The sequence below is a fragment of the Rhipicephalus microplus genome, chromosome 8 (assembly GCF_043290135.1).
Source record: "Rhipicephalus microplus isolate Deutch F79 chromosome 8, USDA_Rmic, whole genome shotgun sequence".
NCBI classification, from domain to species: domain Eukaryota; kingdom Metazoa; phylum Arthropoda; class Arachnida; order Ixodida; family Ixodidae; genus Rhipicephalus; species Rhipicephalus microplus.
This window is the reverse complement of record NC_134707.1, coordinates 12725694-12743547: the sequence shown is the minus strand read 5'-3', so window position 1 is coordinate 12743547 and position 17854 is coordinate 12725694.

Genomic DNA, 17854 nt, shown 5'->3' with positions numbered 1-17854 from the left:
TGTGTATGTATGTATGTATGTATGTATGTATGTATGTATGTATGTATGTATGTACGTACGTACGTACGTATGTGTGTATGTGTGTATGTACGTACGTACGTACGTATGTATGTGTGTATGTACGTAGGTACGTACGTATGTGTGTGTGTATGTATGTATGTATGTATGTATGTATGTATGTATGTATGTATGTATGTATGTATGTATGTATGTATGTATGTATGTATGTATTTACAGTACCTTACAGAGCCCTCGAGGGACATTATGTAAGGGGGGCGTACAGATAATATGTTAGAAAAATATATATAGATGTATATCAACACATACATAGGCAAATATTGAGTATAATAGAAAATGCAGTTCAACTTATGAACATGTAAGCAAAATACATACTATAAAAGAGAGTTAGAGTATGTGAATGTGAAATACAAAAAAAATACTACGACAGTAACTACAACCTAGCGATAGTGCAAAAACATCGGCAACAGTCCTATAAGCACTGATGATTACGAAGATGCGATAGAGCAGCTTTTGGTGCGTAAGTATTTTTTAAGAGTATTATAGAACTTTGTGTGGTCTTGTTCTGACGCAAGACCATCTGGCAAATCATTCCACAAACGAACAGCTCGTATGTATGTATGTATGTTTATGTATGTATGTATGTATGTATGTATGTATGTATGTATGTATGTATGTATGTATGTAGGTATGTATGTATGTATGTATGTATGTATGTATGCATGCATGCATGCATGCATGTATGTATGTATGTATGTATGTATGTATGTATGCATGTATGTATGTATGTATGTATGTATGTATGTATGTATGTATGTATGTATGTATGTATGTATGTATGTATGTATGTATGTATGTATGTAGGTATGTATGTATGTCGTAGACGTAGCCCACGAGCTTTGAAGCTTGGAATACTAGCGTAAGTACAGTTCCCGTTCCATGACCGCGGTATACTTTTGTAAAACAGTCTTCCACATACACTACACTTTAGCTGCACCACTTTCTGCCGCCCTTATTATCTGAAGCCGTGCTTATTAGGCAAAGGTAGGGTAGAAGATAAGTGAAGCAAAATTTCAAAATCCTACTCTAGGGACTTCTAATGGAGGTACCTACCGGGACTACTGCTTACAAGTGGTAGTTCCCAGTGAATAAATGTTACCGATTTCCTCTCACTTTGGAATACCAGGAGGGATTGGAGAACTTACGACATTCGCTGCTCTTCTGATTATTCTAAATATTTTGACTAAATGCCATGGCTACAGATTAGGTTGCAAGGTAGAGGTGGACCTAACCGTTTCTTTTAAAAGTGTTTCCTTGCGCATCTTCCATTTTGACATCATTGTTTCAAAGATATGATTTGAAGGTTTAAATATATTTGGTGGCATACTAGTTTTAGGGGATTGTACCACACACAAGTCGTACTGCTTGTAAGCATGCAATGAACAGGCGCAGATGTAACCTGACGGTGCTTTCTGACTTCTTCTTTCTTTAACCACTTTACCTCTTCCCCCAGTGCAGGGTAGCAAACCGGACGTACGTCTAGATCACCTCCATGTCTTTCATTTCTTCCCTTTCTTCTCGTCCTTGCAACACAAGTGAGTTACCTCAAAGTAAAGAAAAAACATACTCCACTGAAAGGATCATTTCTCTTCCATCGTACCGTAAGTGCCTATAATGGTGGCTGCAGGCTTTCTAGCCGACATCACATTCTTTAGCGAAGCACGTTCTTCTTCAAGCGACGCCACTTACACTGAGAAATGCACTCGTTCCACGTCCAACTCAATCCTTCCTGAAATGCTCCAAGCTCCTTAGTATCTTTGCTTCATCTACTCCACCAAAGAAACTGAATTAATTTACGATGATTGCTTCTGTACTGACTCACTGCCAAGTAGGTATACTCGTGACTTCAAAAACTGAACACAAGGACGCACCGAATATGGACCAGGGAGCAGCCAATGACCTGGAAGCGCGCATGTCTAGGCGTACCGCAATCTTCAAGTCCCGTCCTAAACTAAATGAGTGCATCAACGCCGATAGAATGAAGTCCGCCCCCGGCCCCCCTGCCGTCTGAATCGAACAACGACAGCGGGTTATCGACGCACATGCAAGGCGAAAAAAAAAAAAACGACGTGAGTGCTGTTAAAAACAAAAAAAAGAACGAAAATTCCGCACTACTTCAGCTGCTCTGCTCCTTTTCCTTCTAGGAATTCTAATTGCGTCTAGGCTGGAAAAGGGTTAAGTGATGCGGACGTATACATTATCGCCGATGAAGCTCTCCGCCGTGTAATTGTAACGAGCCTCACTGCGATCCCCTTGCTGTAGACATACCAGACGAGTGGTTGCCTGAAACTCGACCCGTTCTTCCACGGGAGTTGAACTGCTTCTGGAGCTTGCGGGCAGAGCATGAGTTCTGCCTTTGGTCTACGACCAATACTAAGCTTCCCAGAGAGTAACTAGTACTCTAAATTGTTACACACTTTTTTTTAAAACACGCAGGAATTATGAAAGGCTTCGATTAGTAGGGACAATTAAGCGAGTTGGCGCATCTTAAACGAATCATGTGACAAAAACAGGGACGGGAAAAAAATGAGAAACTTGCGAGTGACAAAGTTGCGAGTAGCACTGTAGTTTGTCATTCCTTTCCCGACCCTGTTTTTGTCACGCTATTATTCGTTTAAGATGTTAATATGGGAAGCTGTAAGGTTTCTGTATGTTATTCGAGTCTGTGTACTACAAGCCCGCCTCACACCATAGTAGTGACACTGCGCATTGTGGAAAAAGGAACGCCACCTATCGTTTTCCTTTTTTGTATACATATCGAACAAACATAGTATCGTTGCCACTTACGCATGCTGCTTATGTCGGGAGCATACGTTAGTTTGTCTGTACAGAGATTCGACCCAAGCGGTGAAGAACGCGATTATAGTCTTCAATAACTTCTTGAGTCTGAGTTTGTATGCATTCAATTGCACTTTAAATCGCCAATTGAGGTATTCGGGTTTCGGGGAATCAACTGACCTGTGGTTACCGCTACGTACTAGAATGATTCAGTAGATACCAAGTTTTATGTATAGTTGCGATGGTACGCAATCTCAAGCGGCTCGGTGGAATCTAAGACAAAGCCTACAAAACAGAAAATAGGCACGTTATTGAGAATCGACTGCCTGGGCTTGAATAGTTATTTGTTTGACAAGTTCTGGTTCTTAGGACGTTAAACTGAAGTGGGCTGCTATGAAAAAAGATGAAGTGAGGGAATAACTTTTATTAAATTACTAGCGAGAAATTTTGTCCTGAATTATATCTTGTTAGAAACTGGTTACATGAATGTCTGACTAGTGCTTCGAAATCTGCGGAAGCAATAAAGATAATATATTTGTTTTGACTTACCACTTTATGGAATGTCTATGATCATGATCGTCATCATCATCATCATCACCTTGACTATACGTTTAACTAGAAGCTTGGACTGGGCGTATAGGTTGAACTTTGGTACCAAAGGGATGGGCATCTGGGAGATGTTGGTGAACCTTTTGATCAAATAACGCTTCCTTGGCAAATGAGCCTCGTCAGCCATGGCATGTGAGTGTTTGGACGGTTAGTCGTTGACGCCACATCCCATTGTGCACTGCGCCACGTGAGCTATATGGGACATGACTTCAACAACTAACCCAAATAAAGCTGACACACCAAAGAAGACAACGAGCATTTGATAAAGATAGCGCCCCTCACCAGAACCTCGGCCAGACAGTGTTGAGGCACTTGTTTCTTCAAGGCATCTGCACATTATATTTCCAACCGTCGGCTGACGCTATTGCTTTAGATGTTCGTTGTTTCGTATGTTCGTGTGTTGGTGCGAACAACTGGCTTCTGCTGTACCTTGAAGAGTTTGTGAAGGGGCTACTGGAAATATGCTGGATGATAAGGCAGCACTGCAAAGTTCATAACACAGAAAACAACGACAACACAGACGAAGTGCATCCGATAACGGATTTAAAGAAACGAAAAAAAAACTAACAAGGGGGTGGGAACATATAAAACAGAGGGCACTGCGTGCAAACTGCGCTTGAGCCACCAGAAGTGCTAGGTAAAAAACACGTGCATTTATCTTTTCAAGTTATGTGTTGGCGGAAATATCATACCAATATTCAAGATGGAAAATGTGCACCGAATAAAGCTATCTTTGTTTCACTAGAAATGCCACTATAGGGCAAGCCCACGCATGAGCCAAGCTTCCCCGACCGCATGATATGTGCTTCTCTGATTGTTCGTCTAATTTTGTCTGTGCTGTTTGTCATAATAATTGTGTTACTGAAATTGGGGTTACACTTACAAGCAGAGAAGTGCTTAGCGTGATTCCCCTCTATTGCAACCCTACTAAACTAATTCTATTGTTCCTGAAGCCTTTCGTTGAGGCATCCTCCCATTGTATGAGGCCCTGTAAGACACCTTCGTTAAATGTGAAACCGTGGACAGATGCAAATGCTGCCCATTAGGATGAAAAATAGCAACGCTAGCCTTTACCTCGAGTGGTAAGAGGAGACAACTCACGCTGTGGATGACGTCACGGGTCGGTAAACATGGCTCCAGCAATCCGTGTTTCGCGCAGTGTGACTCGCGTTTCCCACTCCGGTTCATCCATGAATGACTGCACGTGACCACGATATAGTGGCGCGTGCTGCAAATGCGGGAGTGCGAGCAACACGTGAGTGGAGAAGCTAGCGCAACATGTCAGCGCAGCGAACCGCGGAGGCATCGCAACGCGCCGCGCAAAACGTGCGCAACGCGTCACGCCTCGTGGCCCATTCACACCGCGCGCCAGCCCTGAGTAGCAACAAGGGTTGACAGGAAGTTGCAGCATTAGTGGTGGCACTTGCCGGCGCGGAAAGGTCAGCTCAAGGCCGGCGCACCGGAAGAACGCTCGCAGCGCCTCTTACGTGACCACGAGCGACACCATGTGGTCACTTGCACTGTTCGTGAAAGTGACTGAACTGTGTAGAATTACTTCTCTATATGTGTGCATCGAAAAGGTGCATACAAGACACTGCTGCATACAAAGTGGAGCATGACTTCGCTCCTTTTACACTATTTTGACAAAACCAAGACGGTCGTTGATATTGTAGTCATTACCTTGAAGTCGGTTGCATCCTGTTCGGACAATTTTTTCAGATGTCATTAAACATTAGATAGATAGATAGATAGATAGATAGATAGATAGATAGATAGATAGATAGATAGATAGATAGATAGATAGATAGATAGATAGATAGATAGATAGATAGATAGATAGATAGATAGATAGATAGATAGATAGATAGATAGATAGATAGATAGATAGATAGATAGATAGATAGATAGATAGATAGATAGATAGATAGATAGATAGATAGACACACAGACAGACAGACAGACAGGCAGGCAGGCAGGCAGGCAGACAGACAGACAGACAGACAGACAGACAGACAGACAGACAGACAGACAGACAGACAGACAGGCAGACAGACAGACAGACAGACAGACAGACAGACAGACAGACAGACAGACAGACAGACAGACAGACAGACAGACAGACAGACAGACAGATAGATAGATAGATAGATAGATAGATAGATAGATAGATAGATAGATAGATAGATAGATAGATAGATAGATAGATAGATAGATAGATAGATAGATAGATAGATAGATAGATATTGTAGGTTATAGATTTATTATAGTCTCAGGCAATAAAAACAGATCAAATAAAAGTAGCGAAGAAGAACATTGAGGTGCACGACGGGTAACATACAAAAGGACATAAAAATGGTTTTAGCAGAGAAAATAAGTGCAACAGAAACTGCAAGAAAAAATTCCCCATTGTAAAACTCAGCTGCAAAAAAAAAAAAAAAAAACCTTAACGTGAAACGCAACAGAGCCTTGCCTCAGTTTCACATAGGCCGAGCACGCTGTCACACACCTCGTCCGGCCCAGGAGAGTTCCAGGAGGCGCTGGCCTGGCTGCCGTAACCGCACGAAGCTCCCGAAAAGTTGGGCGGCTTCAGACGTCCGGAGCCGCACCTGCTGCAATGCCGCTCGCCTCTCCTAATTGGCACCAGCTGGCGACAGAATGCGACGCGCCGCACGGAAGACGTTGACGCGCGCTGCACAGGCACGGCAGTGTTTGTTTATGTGTAACACGTGATTTTCCCTCGCAACGCAGCGTAGCGAGCACAGTTCTTCCGCCACGAGCATGTGCCCAAATTTGTTCACTTCGCCGGTGGTTACCTGTGTCTTGTTTATTTTATTTTTTTATGCTTTCCCTGCGGTCCCCGCCTTCCTGAAAGCTTGCGGATGCAGGTGACGGCGGCTAAGCTGCAATCATTGACCGCCTGTTTCGAAAAGGAAGGCCTAGACCTTTTGCAACTTCTCGTTCTTTGTTCTTTCTTTCCTTTATATTCACGAGCAAGCTTGTTGAACGGAGCGAGCGCAGAAATCACGCCATCTTTTCGTTTCACCTAATCTTGCTTATGTTGTTTTGCTTCTTGTCGAGGGACAGTTGACTCGACTGAAAGCGCGAGCCGCTGTATAATTGGGGCGAAGGCGTTTGCCACGGTTCCTTTTTTTCTTTCTTTTTGAGAAGGCACGCAAAACTGAGCTAAACAGTCGAGGTGACGACCGCAGTTCCCGAAACGCTGAAGAGGAGCAAAATAGAGCGCTTACTCGGACCGTCGCCAGTGCCCACCAGAGTATAAAACGGATGCAGGTGTCGCCAACGTTTGGCGTAGAATGGGTTTGGACTAGCTGACCATGAATGGTTCTTTCGCACTCACGCGCCTCCTGAGCTGGCGTTATCGCCATTCTTTCGAGAGCAAGCAGGGCAACTAACTTTCTGCCCCCCTCTCTCTCTACCTTCGCACATTCAGTCGAGTGCTTCCGTTATAATATTTAGATTGTATTGATGATTGATTTGTGGGGTTTAACGTCTCAAAACCACCATATGATTATGAGAGACGCCGTAGTGGAGGGCTCCGGAAATTTCGACCACCTGGGGTTCTTTAACGTGTGCCCAAATCTGAGCACACGGGCCAACAACATTTCCGCCTCCATCGGAAATGCAGCCGCCGCAGCCGGGAATCGAGCCCGCGACCTGTGGGTCAGCAGCCGAGTACCTTAGCCACTAGACCACCGCGGCGGGGCGATATTTAGATTGTAAATTAAGAGGGAATTGAAAATTGTTCTTTATTTTGCTAAGAAATGGCAAGCCTTCGGCAGTTGCGTAGCAGCTTACGTATGTAGCTCGCATTCCCCAGCTATCCCAGTAGTCTGCTCTTTGCTCTTGCATAAGACTGGTTCAGTGCTCAGCTCTGCCGCATGTAGCCGAGAAAACTACACGTGGTGCGATCTAAGGAAGGATAAGCGTATTACATTACTGCTCCGACTGTCCGACACTATATACTCTATACACACCGGTGGTGAAATGAGACGAATCAATATAAGCTGAGCGCCACCACCGATAATGGTTTTGCGACCAGTTATTACTGGCGTTGCAGTACGCGTCCTGTGGGAGAAGGTGTACGAATGGCACGAGTTTTTTTTTTTTTATCCCGTCTTTTTATGTTTCATATATGTACTTTCATTTTGTCTATCCCTGTTTGTTGATTGCGTCTTTCGTCTATTAAATTTACTGCATTATCGTCATTTTTATTCTTGACCTACCTCGGTGGTCTAGTGAATATATGGAGCTCCATGGTTGACCTCCAGGTAGCGTGATATTGTCCGCGGCAGCTGCATTTACGATAGCGGCGAGTATAGTTCAGAAATGCGTGCATAGACTTGGGTGGCGTTATAGAAAATCTGAGGCGGTTCAAACTTTTTGTGCTGAAGTCCTCTGCTGCGGTGTCTCCGTAATTGTATCGTGCTTTTGGGACTTTAAAATCTAACAATTACTAAATTGTTATTGTGGTTTCATTGTGTGCGATTGTGCATTTTTCACCCACTACTTGCTGACAATATACCTCGATATGTATTCGAAGAGTTGTGTCAAACTGCTATCTCAGCAGATTTTTCATTCTATAAATACTTTGCAGTTCTTTCCACTGCTACTATAAATTATCGCTAACTGCGTAACCACTGATATTTTATGCCAATATATCAATCACTGCAGTCGAACAAGACATTATAAAGTTTGAAATGGCATTCCATGTCGCGCACATGTAGTTTCTTTTCGATAAGTGCACTCTTATCAAGATGCTGCATATTGCGCTAACTATATCCAAAAAACGAAAACTCTTGCTTCTTTTCCCTGGCTTTATCTTGCACTATAACTCGAATCCGCTTACGAGCTTCTCATAGAGTAGCTGTTCACTCCTGGTGACACTTCAAGACAACACTGAGGGCTCGTCTTGGATTGTTTAGAGGTCTCTTGGCTATTTTGCGCAGCCGTGTATTTATGGTGACACTATAAACGATCTGTACACCCCCAAGAAATCTTTCTCCAAAGTTTGCAAGGTCACATGATGCTCATGTAGCGCGAAACGACACCACATAAAAGACAGGACTAAACGCTGCTCTCAACTAATGACTTACTGCGTCACATGACTTATTTCAGTGAAAATCACAAGCTGGAATATGAACAGGCACACCTGAAGTCGGTTGATTGCAGCGTATGTGTGGTCCACAAGATTCTATTCTCTTGGGGAAAAGTGTGTGTAGGTTAGTCAGGCCACTGTGTGAATGAGCACCATAACAAATATGAGCAATCTGGTACAGGGCCCCATTTAATTTAGCTAAAGACTGCAAAAAGTCAACATGTCAATCTTTGTTTAGACTGACTGCTATAGGAGAAGAGTGGGGACACGAGCGTCCGAGAATTATCAGAAGCATCAGTGGCGTAGCAAAGAGAGGAGGGATGACATTGTGTTGTTTAATTACCCCCCTCTCTCTCTCTCTCTCGGAAATTGTCAATTTTGGTTACAAGAGAGAAAGAGGGCATTTAGAAAAAAGCCTGGAGGTCAGCCTGAGCTGTGCGTACTGGCCTGATACTCTAACCAGGGGATAACAAAAAACGGCAAAGAAAGGGGGATGAAGGATGACGATTGAGACAAAAAGAGGTGTTGCTTATATATAGGAGTCACTTAGCCTAGTACCCCATAACTTAGCATGTAGTTCGGTGCTTACATATAAGTACACGCACACATGCAAACGCAAGAACAAGCATGCATAAAGCAGGATAAACCCCCCTCGACCCCCAGAAAATCTTCTGCCTACGCCCCTGCGTTTTACATACATGTATTGGGTTCGCAGTGCATCATTGTGCCTCCTATAACCTTGCTTGGCAATTAAATTTTTTTTTGGATGTGCTATCATGAGTTCGCTCAAGTTACTAAGTTGTGGTAGTTTGCGCAAAGTGTATTACTGGCATCTGCTTCATGTAAATAGTGAAGTGACGCAGTAAATTATGTCGATTGAGAGGAGAGCTTTGTTCTGTCTTCTTTCTAGTGGTGTCGTTTTGCGCTAATAAAGCTCTATTGATTCACACCCGCTAGCCCACCAGTACATTCTACTGAATTGGATTTTCTATTCACATAGCCGTTTTTGTCTATACGATATACATTGATACTTGAGTTGAAATTTTGTTGGTTGCAGCAGATACGTTAGTCGCCGACTTGAGATGGCCCTATCTAAGAGTACAGCGAATGCTGGCCAATATAACTTTTTTTTTTTCATTCGGAGAGACATGAAAGAGCCTGGGAAGCTTTATGTGTAGCTTTCATCACGACTTCATGATTCTGCTTTATATATAGGTGAATAAGTGTCTAGGAAATCTTCAAAAACTTAACCTGTGATCACACAGTCTCGTGAGAAAGTTCCCACGTCAGTGTGCAGCTGCTCTGGTGTCTATGAAAGCACGCATTTTCAGTCTTATCAGCAAGGCCACCCATGTGACGACATGGCGTAGTCGTTACGTGTTTTGAAATAGACACATCGGATGCGAACCAACGCTTCTTACCTTTCGAGGTAATCATCATCATCATCATCATCATCATCATCATCATCATCATCATCATCAGCCTGACTACGCCAACAGCAGGACAAAGGCCTCTCTCATGATCCGCCAATCTACCCGGTATTGTGCTTTCTGCTGCCACGTTATAATTGTGGACTTTTTATTATTCTCATTGGCCCGCCTAACTTTCTGTGTCCCCTTCTTGCGTTTGCCATCTCTCGACGTCTGAATCGCCCTAAATATGTATAGAGTAGCTAAAACGTGTTATAACTAGCAAAGATGTAGCACTGTTTTTTTTTTGTTGTTTAACGCCTTGTGGCGGTCTGTTCTCAATTTCAATCACCCATTTGTCCGTTTGCAAAGAGAAATAAGAGCATGGTATACCAAATTCTTTGTCCTGTGTACGGCAATGTGCACAGATATAAGCGGCCCTGTATGCTCTACGGCACAGGGAACAGAGGAAGCCTGAAACCTTAATTAGATCACATTAGTCGACGTTAGATTAGGCTACAACTGACATTTGGCATTTGTAGGACGACACTAGGCAACATTGCCAGTCAGCTGGCCAAATTAAACCGAATTCGCCAACGTTTAGCCAACACAATCGATTAATATCAATAATTTAGTCAATGCCAATCAACAATATTCAGTGTCATTTAATGCCAACAGAATAATTATTGATGTTCCACATCCCAGAACCACGATATGATGTTGAGGAATGCCATATATTAAAGGGTTCTGAAACGTTCGACCACACGAGATTTTTTTACGCGCACCTAAGTGCAAGTACAAGGGCCTCTATAGCAGTCCACCTCTATTGAAATATGTGGCGCCGGGATTCGATCCCGCGACTCTCAGGTAAGCAGTTCAGTACCACAACCACCAGGCGATGGTGGCAGGTGGTATCCGGATCTGGAACTATATCTGATAAAAATGTTGGGGAGGACACCATATAGGAGGGGGGGGGGGCACTGATATACGCAGTCGAATATAAAATGAGCAGCAAGAAAACAGTACAACATCATTTACTTTAACCATTGCCTAAGTGCACTTCAAACACTGCAGGAGCCAGTGTCCGGCGCAGGGCCACCTATAGTGCAATACCGACCGGTTATATTTGCATCCCGCAAGGGTGCATCTGAGGGCTCCGTTCCGAGAGAAATACATCGTGCGGTCCTCAAGAGTTACAAATTTCCGCGGCTGGAGATCGCTTATATAAGCTCCCGTCGGTGCTCCACAAGTGGCTCCATTTATTCCGCGTACGTAAGCCTGTTAGAAGGGCGCCACTGTTACACGATACCGCCCGGCTGCCCCGTCCACATAGCCAGTCGTGCGAGCGTGCCCTGCATCTTAACGCGGCACCACGAGACGGCTGATTTAAGCGCGCAAAGAGTAGCAATCTGAACGTGCCCCGACGTCCCGACGGATTCAGCTCGCACACAAATTACGCCGCACCGGCAGCAGCGGCACAGCGCAGCTTCTCGTAACGTGCTTCGGATGTATACAAGAGCAAGATTTTGAAGCCAAATGCCCGCGAAAGCCTCCCACGAGAAATATATCTGCGAGCCATATAACGGCTAAAAGGAAATCGTTTATCAAAGTGCACAGTGGGACTCGAAACAACGTTTTCTTTATGAGAGCGCTGGGAAAATTCGTATGGCCAGGCTGAACGTATTATCTAAACATGCTACTATAATGCAAGTAGGCAGGCTTTGCCAAAGGATGCCTTAATGTATTAAGTAGTGTGTAACCTTTGCGACGGGGAAACACGGCAATTGGGAAGTGACGTAAGCTAGCCACGTTTGGTAATGAAATAATTTCTCACAGTCAACAGTAGGATTCGGGAGGTAGGCTATTGTAGGCGATTGATTGATTGATTGATTGATTGATTGATTGATTGATTGATCGATCGATCGATTGATTGATATGCGGGGTTAAACGTCCCAAAACCACCATATGATTATGAGAGACGCCGTAATGGAAGGCTCCGGAAGTTTTGATCACTTGGGGTTCTTTAACGTGCACCCGAATCTGAGCACACGGGCCTACAACATTTCTGCCTCCATCGGAAATGCAGCCGCCGCAGCCGGGATTCGATCCCGCGACCTGCGGGTCAGCAGCCGAGTACCTTAGCCACAAGACCATCGTGGTGGCCCGGCTATTGTAGACGAAAATGGATGAACGGAGTGCGGCAAGCACACTCAACGAACAAAACAATGGAAGCAGAGCAGCGCCTGAGATAGTAAAACGTTGTTTAATGAACTTACGGCCACGCGACCTCGGTGACACTGGTAATGTATGCATGAAATAAGTGAGGATGTGTTCACTGAAACGGAGATTCTTTGCTCCAAGTCCTCTAGGGAATGTGCTTATCATACGACTCCAAGATGTTGCTACAAGAAATGTAAATGTGCGAACATGGCACCGATGCTGCAGGCGGATGTTACCAATCAAACGTTTCGGAGTAAAGCGCACGTGCAACAAGTGTAGGACGAATGTGGAATACATACTGGCAAACACTGTTCGTTTGAACCGAAATCGTTTATCACCATCCTGCCCGATGCGGGGAATCGAGAAGCCCATAAAACGGGGAACGATTACGCGCAGACATGCGAGATAAATGAGCCGGATGTACCACTGAATGCGAAAATGGGTGGCAGTATGCCAATGTTTTTTTTTATATCTCAAATCTGATAACATGCTGGGAAAAGTATAAGAGCAAGTACAGATACATGTAAGTCGGGTTCGTATAAAACAAAATAAATTATTATGTCACACTTTAAGAGATCAGAGAATGCGCATTTTACTAAAATGACTGGGTAAAATAACATTCAATATGACCCACACCTTATGCGGTGCAGTGAAGACTAAAGATGAACCGAACATTACACAATACGTTGACCACGACTTATTCTCTCCTATTCTCAAGCGAAGGAAAAATGATTTTCGCATATACAATCTGCAGAGGCATACAGTTGCATCGTTGGTTTGCCTAACATGTCTAGGCCATATTTGACGTCCCCTTTGACGGATGGAGGTGGGGTAACCTCTAGCTTCTCCAGGGCAGCGCTTGTGCCACCATGCAGGGACAACTGCATGTGGCAACTGCTAAGGCTGATTGAGGAATTGCCCGAAACCTAGAACGTTGGGCGAGCTGGTCATAGTTCATGTTTACTTATGAATCAGCGTTCGGAGACAAGCACAAAGGTAGAATAATGTGTCATTTTTGTTCCTTTTGTGCTTGTCTCTTTGTGCTGCTTCATAAGTTAGCATGAATCGCTGGTGTTCTGACTATGGGAACGTGTCCAGGGCTGGAGCCATGGAAGTCTCAAGGGAAAAACGAGCACAGGAGCCGGAGCTGATAACAGCATCGTTTATTTGCAATAAATTACATGTTGAAGGTTGCGCGATGCTCAATGAAACATGGTAGCACCATGTTAGCGTCTATGCACTCGCTTTTTAGAGCTTGGGTCTTCCCAAGTTTCCCTGCAGTGGAAAACAATGTAGTTCAGGAAAGTCAAACTACGAGGTCTGCACCCCCAACATGGGAAAGTGCAACACCTCCTTCTCACCGACCCCAAAAAGAAGGAAGAGGACCGCTCAGTTCATCCCCCAGCTAGGGAGAAGCGTAACAGCAGACACAATGAGGGTATATGGCACGACACCACCCAGTGCAATGACGTAGTGTTCCACGTGCATTGTTGACTCATAGATGTGGCCGCAGTGCTGGACAGGCCGCTGATTGTGGGAAACGTCTCCGAAGATGGATCCCGACGTTCGGGTGATTGTCCGTTGCACCTTGATGAACAAGGCAGCAAAGAGGTGAGCCCATTTCTAAGCAGTTCTAACTGCAAATAGCCTATCGGATGGTCGGGCGTGTCCGAAAAAGGTTTTGCCAAAGGGAGCCGCCGGCCTTGCAAAATTAGCAGTACAACTGCCGTGTTGTCGCCGCTTGTGTACACGCAGGGGAGCGTTGCAAAGCTGGAACAAATCAAGGTATATTTATCTGAACAGAGAACAGGAGGGAAAGGAAATTTAGCCGAAACCATGCCACACGTCTAAGCGGCAACCAGACATGGAGGTCGATCACAACATCAGCCAGATTTTCGAGGTTACAAGCCACCGGGGACAACTGCTGAGGCAGATTGAGAAGTAGCCGGTCAGGTAGTTTAGACTACAAGCCACCAGGGACAACTGCTGAGACAGATTGAGAAGTAGCCGGTCAAGTAGTTTAGACTACAAGCCACTAGGGACAACTGCTGAGGCAGATTGAGAAGTAGCCGGTCAGGTAGTTTAGACAACAAGCCACCAGGGACAACTGCTGAGGCAGGTTGAGAAGTAGCCGGTCAGGTAGTTTATACTACAAGCCACCAGGGACAACTGCTGAGGCAGATTGAGAAGTAGCCGGTCAGGTAGTTTAGACTACAAGCCACCAGAGACAACTGCTTAGGCAGGTCGAGAAATTGACGGCCGCGTCTTTGAGGCTAAATGTTCACCTAGCAGCGTTGTTACCACAAACGTCCTATTTTCTAGAACGTCAGTGCACTTTATGAAAACTGCTGCTTGTTCGAATGCATGCGAGAGGTAGGCCTTTCCATCATCTTGAAGGAGGACATCTTGCTTGGTATCACCCCGTCCGTGGAGTAATACGGGCTGTAACTGGTTCACATCTTTCGCTTAACAAAGCGACACGGAGTCTGTGTTTTATTGTCTGCATCAGCGGCACTCTCTGAAGGCACCCATGTGATTTATGCGACTCGCCACACGTTTCCTCACCACCCACTTAAGTGTAAAGCCTCTACGCTCTGCCTTATCGCTTTTCTGGCCAGTTTGCCTTTTTGGGAGGCATCTCCACGCGTCGCGTAAATATATATCGTGCTGCAGACGCAACCGTGCCACACTCGTGGTTCGCACAGCGTCGGCAAAGAGTCCTTTTAGGTGTCTCCTTTATCTCCTTGGAGCGAGAAGAATTTGTCGCCACTTCAGGGAACACAGTGCAGCAGCCGAAAAGAGACAGGCTGCTTTCTATTTCATTTTTGCTTGTTTGGCTATTGCTTCAGGTCATTGAACCCTTCGCCAGACAGAACTGGAAATTCCTAGGGTCACTATCTGATACGATTGCGCAAGAGGCGCCGATCGTGATAATTAGAAAAAAAAAACGACAGATGCAAAGTTGAAGCTGTTTACAAAAGGAATGAAAAGACAGTATTTTTAGTTGCCTCGAAGCGACAGGATTACAGTGCAAACTCTTCGCGAGGGGGTGGTAGTTTGAGCCCGTAGCAGCGGAAAATAGGCATACGGAAATGAAAAAGGCAGGGTACTACAACGTAGAGAGGTAGCTATGTTGCTGCACAAGAATTATTTTTAATGTGGGTTTAGATCATAGGCGGAGAATACGGGAGGAGCTGAAGGGCTCTGGACCCCTCCGGGTTGCATCATGTGGGGCAGAGCCCTGCCTGGCGCTGACCCGGGATATCTTTTAAGAGCTTGGCTAAAGCTCTCATGCACCGCCCAAGGGCCGTTGGCCATCTCGTTTTGCAGCTCTTTCACTGGGGACTGTTAATGCACGTTTGATTCCTTTTTTTCTTTCAGGCAATTAAAATAACACGTAACAGAAAATTTTTCGCGTATTAGTACAGTACAACTTCACAATCTCAAAAGCACTATACTGTTACCATGACAGCACGCTCGGTAAGCTTGAAAAGGCGCGAAAAGAAAATGCAGCTGAAGACGCCACTTCAAAGTTCCCGTATCAAACGACATGACGTCATAGATTTTGAAGGCACTTACTGGGTCGTATGCAGTTCCGACTTGGTAAAAAAAAAGTGCATATCACATGTGTGTGCCATAAAACTAATATACGAAGTTTCACGAAATTGCATGCCAACCACGTCACGAAAATACGAAAAAATACATTTAGAAATATCTTTACGAATTACTTGGGCTAAAAGACTCTTTTGCGCTGTATCTGCATCGAAATGCGGTGGCAGTAACCGAGAATGACATCTTTGAACAGTTTTTCTGCCCCGCCGCGGTGGTCTAGTGGCTAAGGTACTCGGCTGCAAACCCGCGGGTCGCGGGATCGAATCCCGGCTGCGGCGGCTGCATTTCCGATAGAAGCGGAAATGTTGTAGGCACGTGTGCTCAGATTTGGGTGCACGTTAAAGAACCCCAGGTGGTCGAAATTTCCGGAGCCCTCCACTACGGCGTCTCTCATAATCATATGGTGGTTTTGGGACGTTAAACCCAACATATATCAACAGTTGTTGTACGAAGTTAGGACCGTGACGTTGCATGTTGTAGCATGTAGACGAGTATATACAGGACGACCTCAACATCCCTCTCTTTCAATTTCACGCTCCTGTCGTCCGTGTATGCGCTCGTACCCCCAAAAAAGCTGCACCTTAGCTTATAAGGTTCCCCGTATCTGCAGCCTGTTTGCACAGTGCTCAGGCGTGAAGCGATTTATCAGGGCTGGAGCTGCGTAAGTGTGCCGACGCTGGACAATAGTGGCAGCTGCCATTAACAACGGCACCCCCACGGTGAGTGGAATGAAAGCTGCGCTGCCTTCCACGTGTGCCCTAGCTGTGGCTATGTTTCTTGCGAGCGTTATGGAGGCTTGACATCGTTAAAGTGGCCGCTTGCTTTTGCTGTGCAAGATGTACCGGAGCACGGTGGGGCGACTTGGCATAAGATGATGCAAGATAATATGATCTGGAAGGAACTAGCTTCTATGTTGACCAGTGCACAGTGTAGTCTCATGGAATGGGGTGTGATGCTGCGAGCATGAACTGTACACATCTTAAAATCACATTTTGCGTTGCCTGTTAAACCATTTCATGCTTACACCTGCTCTTGATTAAAGGAGAGCCAGCTTTTTTCTTTTCTATTTTTGACTATTTTATTTCGGCATATTCGCTAGACCTTGGCCCTGGAATGAGGTAGGGTAGCAAACCGTTCAAGAGTGCCTAGATAACTGGCCTCGATGCCAATGCTTTTATTGTCCAGTCATATTTCTATGCATGTTGTCTGTATGTACGACCCAGAACGTCACTCAGCAGTCCTCTCAGTATACCTTTGTGCACATCTAATAAAGAAACGGACATTTACAGCCCACGCAACGCAGCAGTGCCATGGCAAGGAACCGTTAAGATACGAGGGGCAATGATCTGTACCCGGAGCAGCTGGCCGGGAAAGCCGGCACGTGAGACGGGAGACGGCGCTAGCTACAAGTACTGGAAGGAGCGCGAAGACGGCGACTCCAAGCTGCGGGGGGGAAAGAGCGGTGCCGTAGCAGGTGATGTCGCTCGCGCGCCAGGCACACGCTGTCCCCAAGTACGCGCACGTCTAAACGCAGATTGAATTTCCCGCCTCTTTGTGTACCCCAGATAGTTCCCCGCACTGCCACGTAACCAGGGGACTGGCAAATGGTCTATTTCTGACGCAGCATGTGCATATTAATGAGAACTGACTCGCAATAGTACCAAGAAAAGCATACAGGATACTATCTGTAGTATATGCTACGCGAAGTTCGAAAGAGTGGACGCGAAAATAACTTACTACTTGCAGGGACCGAACACACCACCTTCTTCGAATCACGCGTCCGATGCTCCACTGTACCAACTGAGCTACTACGGTGGCCATCCTACTGTCTACATTATGGGATATACACGTGATTTTAAACGCGGGAGCATCCGTACCCATGAAGGCGAGAGAGGAACACTCCTCCCCGTTAGCGTCAGATCTTGCTCCGAGCTGGCAGCTGACCAATGACCTCTCGCGAATTACCTCAAAGCATCTTTACTGCCACGACGAGACTATTGCTATGAATTAACGAAAGAAGCGGAAACTTCAC